This window comes from Pimephales promelas, chromosome 2 (genome assembly GCF_988280905.1).
Source record: "Pimephales promelas chromosome 2, fPimPro1.hap1.1, whole genome shotgun sequence".
In the NCBI taxonomy this organism is placed as follows: domain Eukaryota; kingdom Metazoa; phylum Chordata; class Actinopteri; order Cypriniformes; family Leuciscidae; genus Pimephales; species Pimephales promelas.
Genome location: NC_142770.1, coordinates 46,064,632 through 46,077,884, shown reverse-complemented (window position 1 = coordinate 46,077,884; position 13,253 = coordinate 46,064,632). Strand labels below are relative to the sequence as shown.

Here is a 13,253-nt window from a genome sequence, read left to right as displayed (position 1 = left end):
TCTATTACAGGGTGTGATATTTCATCTATATGTAATATTCCTGTCAAAGAAAAGGTCACATATTTAGGAGTTGTAATAACTAAGAATCAAGCTATACGATGTTCTGATAATTTTATTCCTGCTATTGATAAAACTCGTAAAAAACTCAATCAGTGGCTCCAAAGAAATATTTCATTAAAAGGTAGGGTCTTGCTTACTAAAGCTGAAGGGTTATCTAGATTAACATATGCAGCATTAGCTCTTCATTTGGACGATAAAACGTGTAAATTGATAGATAATCTTTTGTTCAATTTTGTTTGGAGGAATCGTACCCACTATATTCGAAAAACTGTTGTAATGAACACATATGAAAATGGAGGTCTAAATTTTCTAGATTTTAAAACATTAAATTACACTTTTAAAATTAATTGGATGAAACACTTTTTAAAATGCCCCTCCTCAATTTGGAACTTTATCCCGAATCATATATTCTCCCAGCTGGGAGGCCTACAGTTTCTGTCGTTATGCAATTATAGCATTGAGAAATTACCTGCAAAGCTCTCTTCATTCCATAAACAAATGCTTCTGGCCTGGTCTCTTATTTATAAACACAACTTTTCCCCACACTCATATTTTATATGGAACAACCGTAATATTCTTTACAAAAACAAGTCTTTATTTTTTCAAAACTGGTATGACAACAATATTACTTTAGTTTGTGATCTGTTTAATAAAGATGGGTTTTTATATAAGTATGGTGAATTCCTGGAAAAATTTAATTTTCCTGTCACACCTAGAGAATTTGCCACTGTTTTTGATGCTATTCCCACAGGTGTTATTGCATTGTTTAGAGGTTTTGAAAGCTCTTTGCTCGCCACACCACCTATTCTCGATCCCACTCAAACAATGGTGGGCAAATTATGTTTAGTCCCATATTCTAGTAATAAATCCATTCGTGCTCTCTTTCAGAAAGATATTGTTACCAAATCTTATGTAATTTCCTATTGGAGCAACTTTGTGAATATTGTGGACTGGAGGAAAGTTTGGTTATTGCCACATAAATACCTTATTGTAAATAAAATCAGAGAAGTCTCTTTTAAATTAATTCATAGATTCTATCCAGTGAAAAGTTACCTAAAAAAGTTTAAATCTGACATTGACATAAAATGTGATTTTTGTAATGAACATGATGAAACTACTGTACACTTATTTTGGGAGTGTAATTACACTAAACTGTTTTGGAAGAGCTTTTGTAGGTATGTTATAGATTTTGTATACCCTCATTTTTCTTTATATTGGAAGTATGTTTTATTTGGTTTTATTAATATGAAGAAAAATTTTGAGAAAGAATCTTACTTTATAAATCTATTACTCCTTCTAGCAAAATTTCATATTCATAAGTGTAAATTCTCCAAGCATAAGCCATTATTCAAAGTCTTTCTTATCGAATTTCACCAATACCTCCAAACGCTTTCTACTTCTGAGAAGTCCAAAGCTAGGAAAACATTGTCTTGTTGTGCTTTTTTCAAAATCCCCTTCTAAAATTGTGTAACATTTTATTGTTTTAAAGTGCCATTGTTTGTATCTCCTTTATATATGTGATTATCCTCTTTTGCATTATTTGTACTATTGTCAATTTTTTTTTTTTTTCCCCTCTGGTGTTTGTTCTGTTCTTTGTACTTCATGTGATTGTTAATAAAAAAAAAAAAAAAAAAAAAAAAAAAGAAGCTGCGCTGGCTGAGTCCTCCGGCTACTCTCGTACCGCTCTCGCGGTACTTTGATGGCATACATCACAGTCACGTGGAGTCAGCGCTGTATCAAGTCGGACAAAATTTCTAACCGGCATGCACTGTTTCAAGTCAGCCGCCGATCGTTCTGCGCAGAGCTGCATGAAGTCGAACAAGCCTAGAACAACAGACGCCACTTCTTGGAATTTTGCGCGTCATCATAATCACATGACTTTTTTTTTCTTTTTTTTCATAATCACATGACTGAAACTGGCGCTGGGTGCGCGCTAACGTCACGCACCGTGTCACGCCGTGTCACATATATATATATTATAAAAACAAGAAAACAAGAAATACACAATAAAAACAAGAAAAAGCACAAAAAACAGTATTCTCAAAGACAAAGTAAGCAAGGCAGTAAATAAGGGACAGTCCAATAAACAATAACAAATCACAAAACATGCACATAAATACAGGAGGTGATATTTACAATGAAATCATAAACAAAGAGAGTCATAAAACAATTTTAAATCAACACAAAAAAGTTTAAAGTTGGGCTTATAGATTCAGTTACTTTACATTTATGAAGATGAAATTCACCGCATAAAGTAAGCAGTTTTAATCTGTCATCCATCTCCTTTGACCCCGAGTCCCAAATCAAAAACAACACATTAACAACCTCAAAAGTAAAGAGTTTGTAATAAGCCAAAATGTCTTGATTATGAACTTGACATTAACCAAGAAATCATAACCTGTCACAAATGTCATAACAGGTCTAATTATCAAACTTAAAGAAGTTATTTAGCTTTGCGTTAACATTACATTACTGTCATTTGACACCCTACCCCCTATTCTCTTTCACTCTCTCAGTCAATGATACTGAAAGCTCACACAAGAATATGGTTTTAATGTGAATATTGTTTAGAATCATTTTGATGGTCTCAGGGTGACTGGTAATAATGTCTCATTCCCAAAGAAGTAAATCAAAAGGTAATAAGTTTAGGAATAACTGTTACACAAAGGAGTGTGGTCTCTAGGGACTCCAAAGGTGTAAATGCTAATTTCCACTGTTCTAAGCTCCTTCCCCCAGTAAGCATGGCTGGGAATACAGTAAATTTCCACTGGAACTTGCATATGAAATGAGGTCTGGTTATAAAGGGAGATGTAACAAGAGTTCGGGGCTGCCTTTCTGTATTCAGATCAGCCCGTGATGTTGTGTCTTCAAGGCTCAGCTCATGTAATATGTTGGGTAAAGCTCTTTGTTCTAAAACATTTGATGGTTTGCTCTGATTATCTTGTGGAATTCTAATGATACATTTACCTGACATAATAAACTGTTATATTTGGCTATTCTAACAGACTTTGACTTTATTTTCATTAGAGTTAAAAGGAATAGTCAAGCATTAACTTATTAAATGATGCACAGATATCATTGATAAACCCTTTTCATTTTATGGAGTCCGATGAAACGAGTTACTACATAAGGTTAAATGTATTGCATTTAATTAAACATCACTTTGCCTTGGAAAAGACGGAACGCGCTTGAAACCTTCACCACGAATCGAATTCCGCGATTTGGGTCGATTTCGTGGCCCTTTTTACACAACGCTAAGCCAGGATGGAAGGATCATGTAGAAGAGCTTCATGAAGAGGCCCGTAATGCTTTTAAAGATGGGCTGGGGCAGGTAAAAGCAGGCAGGGCCCCTCGTTTGAAAATAAGAAATGCTCTCTAATGCTAGATTTAAAAGTGCACTCCGCTATATTAAAAGAAATGAAAACCAAATGAGGTCAGATTCACTGGCACGGAAGCTGCAAAAAAATAATGTTAATGAAAGAAAGACAGAAATACTATGAATAATTGCAAAACATCTCTTCCATCTAATATAGATGTGAGTGCATGATGGTCCTGATGAAATCTCTCAGTTATGACGGAGACATTATTGTGAACTGCTAAACTAAGTAATCTGGTAACAAGAATTGGTAACATCAGTAGCTGATGACTTTAATACTGTAAATGAAACTGCTGTAGACTACCAGTTGAACATTTATGTGACAAATTAAGATTTTTTTATATAATATTGACTGTTTATAACTAAAGATTCTATGTAAACAATATCTTATATAGGCAAATAAACTAATAATGGGTTAAAAAAGAAGCTGAATTTAATAAAAAATGATATTTAAAACTTATAAAGGAAATCCATTGCTTGTTTTTTATGCACACATTTACTTATTAAAGTAACTTTTCATTTGACTGCTTGTTGTTTTCTGACTACTGGTAAATTGGTTAAATTTTTTTTTTTTAAAGAGACAACATTGAAAGTCAAAAATGAATGAATTTAGTCTAAATACTCTGCTCTTTCTACTAATGAAAGTTTGAACTAATTTAAATTTATTCAGACTTGAAACTGAACTGATGATAGTGCTGCCATCTAGTGGAGATCCGTGAGCATAACGTTTCATATCTATCTATCTATACACACAAATAGATATTATTATTAGTCTCTTGGAATCAGTAAGATTGTCTGACCGTACATTAGTCTTTTTGTTCCATGCTTTAATCCTGAACAAAATTCCTACTAATATCCTTTAGGATTGTTTTCAAATGATTCTAGATATTCCTTTATTAAATATTTCCTTTAGGATAACAAATAAAATGTTTTATGTGGTAAAATTTTAATGAATGTGTAAAATAAAATGTTTTGCGTACAGTAATCGATCAGTGTTTTACACCATTTTAACCAGGTTTTGACTTTATGCACTTCACTTATTCCAAATGATTTTTTCTAAGAACAAATATTCCATGAAGACTTAATACAAGGTCATGAAATCTGCACTGCATCCCAACTACCCTTTAATAATTGTGATAGATCACCAGATTGTGAGCATGACATGCTGATGCCGAATGTGGAAGGAAAATGAAAAGAGGCCGTCATCAAAGTTTCCATAATACTTTTTTATTCAATCACATATGTATAAAAGCCAACCATTTGCATGGTTTCCAACCATTGAAAATGGTTAAATTCGAGAATTTGGACATGGGGTCGCACTGAGATCCCCATAACTATGGATTTGTGGCATATAGGGCCTTAAAATGAAGATTCCATAAGAAACGTTTATTATGAATGAGAATCATGAGATATTATCTTTAATACTTCTTTAGTTGCAGGGATGCAAACTTTGGAAAAAACATATTTATGGCACTCAGACAGGAATGTTCTCTGCCATTGAGCTGATTGAGCATTTTCAGATATTCCTCTTTAAAATAAATAAGTATCAGTTGTACGAAAATAGACCAGGCAAGGCAAGTTTATTTACATTTTATACACAATGGCAATTCAAAGTGCTTTACATAGAAGAAATTAAAATAATCAAAAGAAATCAGAATAATTCAAACAGTTTAGAATAAAAAATATGAAATAATGAAAAATAATGATAAAAATAAAATACAGTAAATTAAAACAATTTAGAATAAAATGAAGTACAGTAACAGTCGGACGAACAGTGGCACAGTGCTCATTCAGTAAATGCACAGCTAAACAGATGTGTTTTGAGTCTGGATTTGAATGTGACTACTGTAGGAGCACACCTGATCTCTTCTGGAAGCTAATAATATAATAATAGCTAAAAGCAGACTCTCCATGCTTTGAGTGAACCCTTGGTATTTCTAGCTGATGTGATCCTAATGATCTGAGTGATCTGTTGGGTTTATATTCAGTGAGCATATCTGCAATATATTGAGGTCCTAACCCATTAAATAATTTATATACCAGTAACTAATAATACTTTAAAATCAACGAATTTTACGACGATTTTACAACTCCATAAGAAAAAAAACAACAACAATACAAATAACAGAAATATACAAAAACAAAAAATAAAATAAAAGTAGGGAAAAAACTATAAACGTAAGTAAAAACAATAAGAAAAATCCAAAAAGTAGCAAAAATAAAGTACGGTAATTAAATAAGCAAAACAATAATGATAAAAAAGTACTAAAAAGTCAAAGAATGAAAATTAAATCAAATTAAGTTGGTGTATTAATGTTAATATAACAGTTAAAGTAGGCATTAGGGAGGGAAACGACAGTTATTTGTAAAATGGACATTGTAATAAACAGAGGGTTCAAAACAGTGACAACTGCTTGTTCCGGGACAGCAGAAGATGTCAGTCCTGAGCGTTTGTCCCGGGACAGTGCAGAAGACCAATGAGAGCATCACTAACAAGTTAATCTTGCGATTCAACGAGGAACATGTTTTTGCTCCACATATATGAGATCTTTTTGCTCATGCAAGGCGACCTGCAGTTAAACGCGTGAAGAAACTCAGTGAATGTATGAAGTTACAGCAACCCCAGCTCCCTCAAATCTGCGCCTGCGCTTGAGCCAACGGTTTAATTCAATTCTTGTCAACAAACCAAATATATATTGCATTCACACAAGGAAAAACAAAATAGTTGCAATGCAACAAAAACAACACAAAGCAGACACGGGCTTGGCTGCATGTCCTTCATTTTCTGTTTTCTGAGTTCATGTGTGCGTTGAAACAGCGCTCGCGTGTTGTCTGAACAGAAAGTAAATAAGCTGATCAATATGTTTTCGCATTTGCACGTACAGCTGTTGGTGCAGTTTCGACGCAGCGTCCCTTCATAACTCAAGAGCAAGCTTTTGCAATCAGACCATCTCGGACACACTTTATCTGACACTCAAGGAAATCTCCCCGACACAAATGACACGTCGCTCGTCGCACCCAAAAATTTCCAACCGGCCCATCAGGCACAAATCTAAAAAATCCTCACCTGCAGCCGCCATGCTGGAGAAGGAGTGTGTGTCATATCCCCGGATGGTAGGCCTGTAAGCTTTCCTTTTGCCACAATTTTTCCCCAGTATTCTATGGAATAATCAGTATGTGCTGCGTGGGAAAAAAAATCTATCTTTATTAAGGATTGGGTTGACAAAGGTGTTATTTTTGTTTTGGATTTGTTTAAGAAGGATAGCAGCTTTTATTCCTACAATGAATTTATCAATCTTTTGGGAGCGAATTCCTCACCTGCAGTTTATAACGGGGTTATTAATTCTATTTCTCCTAAACTTAGGTCATACTGTAGCTATCAGAGCATCCATTTGTGAAATGCCCCAGTTATCTATTGGGGGTTTGGAGATTTCCAATGGCAAATGTAACAATTTTTGGATTAGAAGATTTCTTATTAGGAAGATCAGCTGTCATCCCAAAGCCTTTTTCAAATGGAAATTAAATTATCCTTCTCTTTCTACCATTAAAACATGGACTGGGATTAATAGGTTTCTGTTACCTAACAAAGGCAAGGCAAGGCACTTTTATTTATAAAGCACGTTTAAAACAGCCACTGCTGACCAAAGTGCTGTACAGTCAGTTCAAAAAATATAAAAAATACATAAATACTCCAACCAACATAAACATAACATAAGCACATCATAAAGCGCATCATAAAATTACATTTGACCAAACGCCAAAGTGGAAAGAGCTTCACTTTAAAATTCTACAAAAATCCCCGTAACTCTCTTCTTTCTAAATTTAAGTTGGACGTCTCTTCACACTGCACATTCTGTAACTCTAACCTTGAAACAATACCACATTTGTTTTTTGAATGTGATTATGTAAAGGAGTTTTGAGCCTGGCTTATTACAAACTCTTTACTTTTGAGGTTGTTAATGTGTTGTTTTTGATTTGGGACTCGGGGTCAAATGAGATGGATGACAGATTAAAACTGCTTACTTTATGCGGTGAATTTCATCTTCATAAATGTAAAGTAACTGAATCTATAAGCCCAACTTTAAACTTTTTTGTGTTGATTTAAAATTGTTTTATGACTCTCTTTGTTTATGATTTCATTGTAAATATCACCTCCTGTATTTATGTGCATGTTTTGTGATTTGTTATTGTTTATTGGACTGTCCCTTATTTACTGCCTTGCTTACTTTGTCTTTGAGTATACTGTTTTTTGTGCTTTTTCTTGTTTTTATTGTGTATTTCTTGTTTTCTTGTTTTTATAATATATATATATGTGACACGGCGTGACACGGTGCGTGACGTTAGCGCGCACCCAGTGCCAGTTTCAGTCATGTGATTATGAAAAAAAAAAAAAAAGTCATGTGATTATGATGACGCGCAAAATTCCAAGAAGTGGCGTCTGTTGTTCTGTCTCTATGGCAGCGGAGAATGCGATTGACGTCACGTGCAGCAAGTTTGCAGTAAATTCCTCGTCATGACGTCACAAGCAGAACTTCTATAAAAGCAGCTGTTGAAAGTCTACCATTCACTTCAGTGTGGAGCGCGCGATTTCGGACGACACGCGAGGCAGGGACCGTTGGCGACCGGTGAGGCGCGTCTGGTGATGCGACAAAGTTGAGATCTGTTTAACTTTCTGCAAGTGAAGAGGGACTTTCGGGAGCGGCAACCAGGATTGAAGTCAGTAGAGTGCAGTGCTGAGTTTGACCGAGGCAATTTAAACGAGAAGCTCATTTTAGCAGTCAGAAACTGTCCTATAATTTATGATATATCTCTGTGTACGTTACATACACTCGCTTTCAACCGTATTTGCCCGTTTGCTGTAGTTAAATAGCGGGGCGCTCACTGTTTCTCGTTCGGCTTTAATATTATGCTTTTATGTACTGATTCCATTTATATTTAGACTTTTCCTTCCAAAATGTTTGTTGTGGCAAGAAATCGCAGCTATTTGTTGTCTAACATAGAGTAACAGCCGTGAATGTCACTCACAATATAGTAGGCTATGAATATGTATAGTATAAATGTAATTCGGACGTTCTACATCCATCATGTTTTATACGTCATGTGATCTACCAGCAGCTTTAGTTCAGTTGCGTCGCTTCACTGCCATCCGTTAATCCTCTCCTGTGGCCTCATGGATGTAAAGTGTCCATGGAATGTGCGTGAAGCTGGAAGAAGTAGGTCATCCGGGGACTGTTTTTCGATGTTCGTAACAGACTACTCTGTTGGTGTACTGTTTTTCGCATACTATATAGCAGGCCTAGGGAAGATTGAAGAAAGATTTTGAAGATTTAAAGGAAGAAAACCCACACAGTGTCTTATAATGTGTCAGATTGCCGCACTATGAACACAACCACTCTCCACAGTGCCTAATGAAGCACCCGTCTTGAGAAACTGCTTCATATCTGCAGTGAAGACCAATAGGAGATCACCAGATAACCGAGAAGAGTTTTGCTCAGAGGGTGATAGAGGGTCTCTGTGTTGTGCTTTCTCGCGGGATAGCTGTTTTGGACGGTGCTGGGTGGTGGTGGGTGTCGTCACTCCACACCATATCTATGGGAATGACCCACGGCGTCAGGTGGTGTGGCGCCCTCACTCCCTCAGCGCCTTCGACCAGGTGAAGCACTCTTACTACAGCGAGTAGCTGCTTTATATCTCTCATGGTGAATGAAGATCAATAGTGAAGGCTTCGCTAGGTGGGTGTCGGATGGGGTCCACTTCAGCTTCTCGTGGTTGCCCGACGCGAGTCCGGGAGGGAGGCAGGACAAGCCCTTCCCTGGCTGGGGTGAGTTGGAGTGGGACAGAGATCTCAGGGGACCTAATGGCTGGAGCTGAAATTAGTTAGGTTTACGGTTTTAGTGTGGCTGGATATTGAAGATCCACCCAAAACGTTCAGAGAGTGGGAGCTCCATGCATTGTGGTCCTGTAGGTTCTGTAACGAGAGTGGAAAGGTGCTGCGGAGCAGTTGACCTGTGTGGATCAACCTTGGTGTGAACCAAAAGTCTGCACAGTTCTTCTTCTGCCGTACATCTAAAACCTTGTTTTCACTTCTTCCTCCGGTTATAATTTATTGATAAATCATTAATGACAATAATTAATAAACAGAGATTAGTCACGGCGGCGTGTGCAGCTGATGGGGGCTCGGCTTGTCCCCGTACAAAACCTGCAATCTATAAAACAGATAATGGGAAGGTGATAGTGGAGGATGAATTGTTAAACTTCATCGTGGTTAATGTATATCAGTCCGATGCTTTGCTGGGTAACGTTAAGGTCCCAAAAGATGGATTGTTGTGTTGGGATATGAACTGTAAGAATGTACAACATTGTAAGATTTATGTTCCCTGTATGTAGCTATTGTGGAGTCCCTTGGTATCTCGCGTTGGCCATTATATAAACCCAGGTCAAAAGTGTGCAACTGTAAGACTGGAAAAACTGGTTAAAGAGAAAATATCTGACCAGTGGCCTCTAAAGACAAAAGGCATTGCTTGCAAATTAACATTTGACACCCTACCCCCTATTCTCTTTTACTCTCTCAGTCAATGATACTGAAAGCTCACACAAGAATATGGTTTTAATGTGAATATTGTTTAGAATCATTTTGATGGTCTCAGGGTGACTGGTAATAATGTCTCATTCCCAAAGAAGTAAATCAAAAGGTAATAAGTTTAGGAATAACTGTTACACAAAGGAGTGTGGTCTCTAGGGACTCCAAAGGTGTAAATGCTAATTTCCACTGTTCTAAGCTCCTTCCCCCAGTAAGCATGGCTGGGAATACAGTAAATTTCCACTGGAACTTGCATATGAAATGAGGTCTGGTTATAAAGGGAGATGTAACAAGAGTTCGGGGCTGCCTTTCTGTATTCAGATCAGCCCGTGATGTTGTGTCTTCAAGGCTCAGCTCATGTAATATGTTGGGTAAAGTTCTTTGTTCTAAAACATTTGATGGTTTGCTCTGATTATCTTGTGGAATTCTAATGATACATTTACCTGACATAATAAATTGTTATATTTGGCTATTCTAACAGACTTTGACTTTATTTTCATTAGAGTTAAAAGGAATAGTCAAGCATTAACTTATTAAATGATGCACAGATATCATTGATAAACCCTTTTCATTTTATGGAGTCAGATGAAACGAGTTAATACATAAGGTTAAATGTATTGCATTTAATTAAACATCACTTTGCCTTGGAAAAGACGGAACGCGCTTGAAACCTTCACCACGAATCGAATTCCTCAATTTGGGTCGATTTCGTGGCCCTTTTTACACAACGCTAAGCCAGGATGGAAGGATCATGTAGAAGAGCTTCATGAAGAGGCCCGTAATGCTTTTAAAGATGGGCTGGGGCAGGTAAAAGCAGGCAGGGCCCCTCGTTTGAAAATAAGAAATGCTCTCTAATGCTAGATTTAAAAGTGCACTCCGCTATATTAAAAGAAATGAAAACCAAATGAGGTCAGATTCACTGGCACGGAAGCTGCAAAAAAATAATGTTAATGAAAGAAAGACAGAAATACTATGAATAATTGCAAAACATCTCTTCCATCTAATATAGATGTGAGTGCATGATGGTCCTGATGAAATCTCTCAGTTATGACGGAGACATTATTGTGAACTGCTAAACTAAGTAATCTGGTAACAAGAATTGGTAACATCAGTAGCTGATGACTTTAATACTGTAAATGAAACTGCTGTAGACTACCAGTTGAACATTTATGTGACAAATTAAGATTTTTTTAATATAATATTGACTGTTTATAACTAAAGATTCTATGTAAACAATATCTTATATAGGCAAATAAACTAATAATGGGTTAAAAGAGAAGCTGAATTTAATAAAAAATGATATTTAAAACTTATAAAGGAAATCCATTGCTTGTTTTTTATGCACACATTTACTTATTAAAGTAACTTTTCATTTGACTGCTTGTTGTTTTCTGACTACTGGTAAATTGGTTAATTTTTTTTTTTTTTTTTTTTTAAAGAGACAACATTGAAAGTCAAAAATGAATGAATTTAGTCTAAATACTCTGCTCTTTCTACTAATGAAAGTTTGAACTAATTTAAATTTATTCAGACTTGAAACTGAACTGATGATAGTGCTGCCATCTAGTGGAGATCAGTGAGCATGACGTTTCATATCTATCTATCTATACACACAAATAGATATTATTATTAGTCTCTTGGAATCAGTAAGATTGTCTGACCGTACATTAGTCTTTTTGTTCCATGCTTTAATCCTGAACAAAATTCCTACTAATATCCTTTAGGATTGTTTTCAAATGATTCTAGATATTCCTTTATTAAATATTTCCTTTAGGATAACAAATAAAATGTTTTATGTGGTAAAATTTGAATGAATGTGTAAAATAAAATGTTTTGCGTACAGTAATCAATCAGTGTTTTACACCATTTTAACCAGGTTTTGACTTTATGCACTTCACTTATTCCAAATGATTTTTTCTAAGAACAAATATTCCATGAAGACTTAATACAAGGTCATGAAATCTGCACTGCATGTCATCCCAACTACCCTTTAATAATTGTGATAGATCACCAGATTGTGAGCATGACATGCTGATGCCGAATGTGGAAGGAAAATGAAAAGAGGCCGTCATCAAAGTTTCCATAATACTTTTTTATTCAATCGCATATGTATAAAAGCCAACCATTTGCATGGTTTCCAACCATTGAAAATGGTTAAATTCGAGAATTTGGACATGGGGTCGCACTGAGATCCCCATAACTATGGATTTGTGGCATATAGGGCCTTAAAATGAAGATTCCATAAGAAACGTTTATTATGAATGAGAATCATGAGATATTATCTTTAATACTTCTTTAGTTGCAGGGATGCAAACTTTGGAAAAAACATATTTATGGCACTCAGACAGGAATGTTCTCTGCCATTGAGCTGATTGAGCATTTTCAGATATTCCTCTTTAAAATAAATAAGTATCAGTTGTACGAAAATAGACCAGGCAAGGCAAGTTTATTTACATTTTATACACAATGGCAATTCAAAGTGCTTTACATAGAAGAAATTAAAATAATCAAAAGAAATCAGAATAATTCAAACAGTTTAGAATAAAAAATATGAAATAATGAAAAATAATGATAAAAATAAAATACAGTAAATTAAAACAATTTAGAATAAAATGAAGTACAGTAACAGTCGGACGAACAGTGGCACAGTGCTCATTCAGTAAATGCACAGCTAAACAGATGTGTTTTGAGTCTGGATTTGAATGTGACTACTGTAGGAGCACACCTGATCTCTTCTGGAAGCTAATAATATAATAATAGCTAAAAGCAGACTCTCCATGCTTTGAGTGAACCCTTGGTATTTCTAGCTGATGTGATCCTAATGATCTGAGTGATCTGTTGGGTTTATATTCAGTGAGCATATCTGCAATATATTGAGGTCCTAACCCATTAAATAATTTATATACCAGTAACTAATAATACTTTAAAATCAACGAATTTTACGACGATTTTACAACTCCATAAGAAAAAAAACAACAACAATACAAATAACAGAAATATACAAATAAGTAAAAACAAAAAATAAAATAAAAGTAGGGAAAAAACTATAAACGTAAGTAAAAACAATAAGAAAAATCAAAAAGTAGCAAAAAATAAAGTACGGTAATTAAATAAGCAAAACAATAATGATAAAAAAGTACTAAAAAGTCAAAGAATGAAAATTAAATCAAATTAAGTTGGTGTATTAATGTTAATATAACAGTTAAAGTAGGCATTAGGGAGGGAAACGACAGTTAT

General features: G+C 35.3%; 1 long non-coding RNA gene across 1 annotated transcript; it reads right to left on the bottom strand.

The window, feature by feature from the left end:
- Positions 1-4,999: 4,999 nt before the first annotated feature.
- LOC148997629 (uncharacterized) lies at positions 5,000-12,919 on the bottom strand. The gene is made up of 2 exons (XR_016147532.1): positions 12,809-12,919; positions 5,000-5,350 (listed from the first exon to the last, which is right to left on the bottom strand). It is a non-coding gene; the product is annotated as an uncharacterized LOC148997629 (long non-coding RNA).
- Positions 12,920-13,253: the final 334 nt, after the last annotated feature.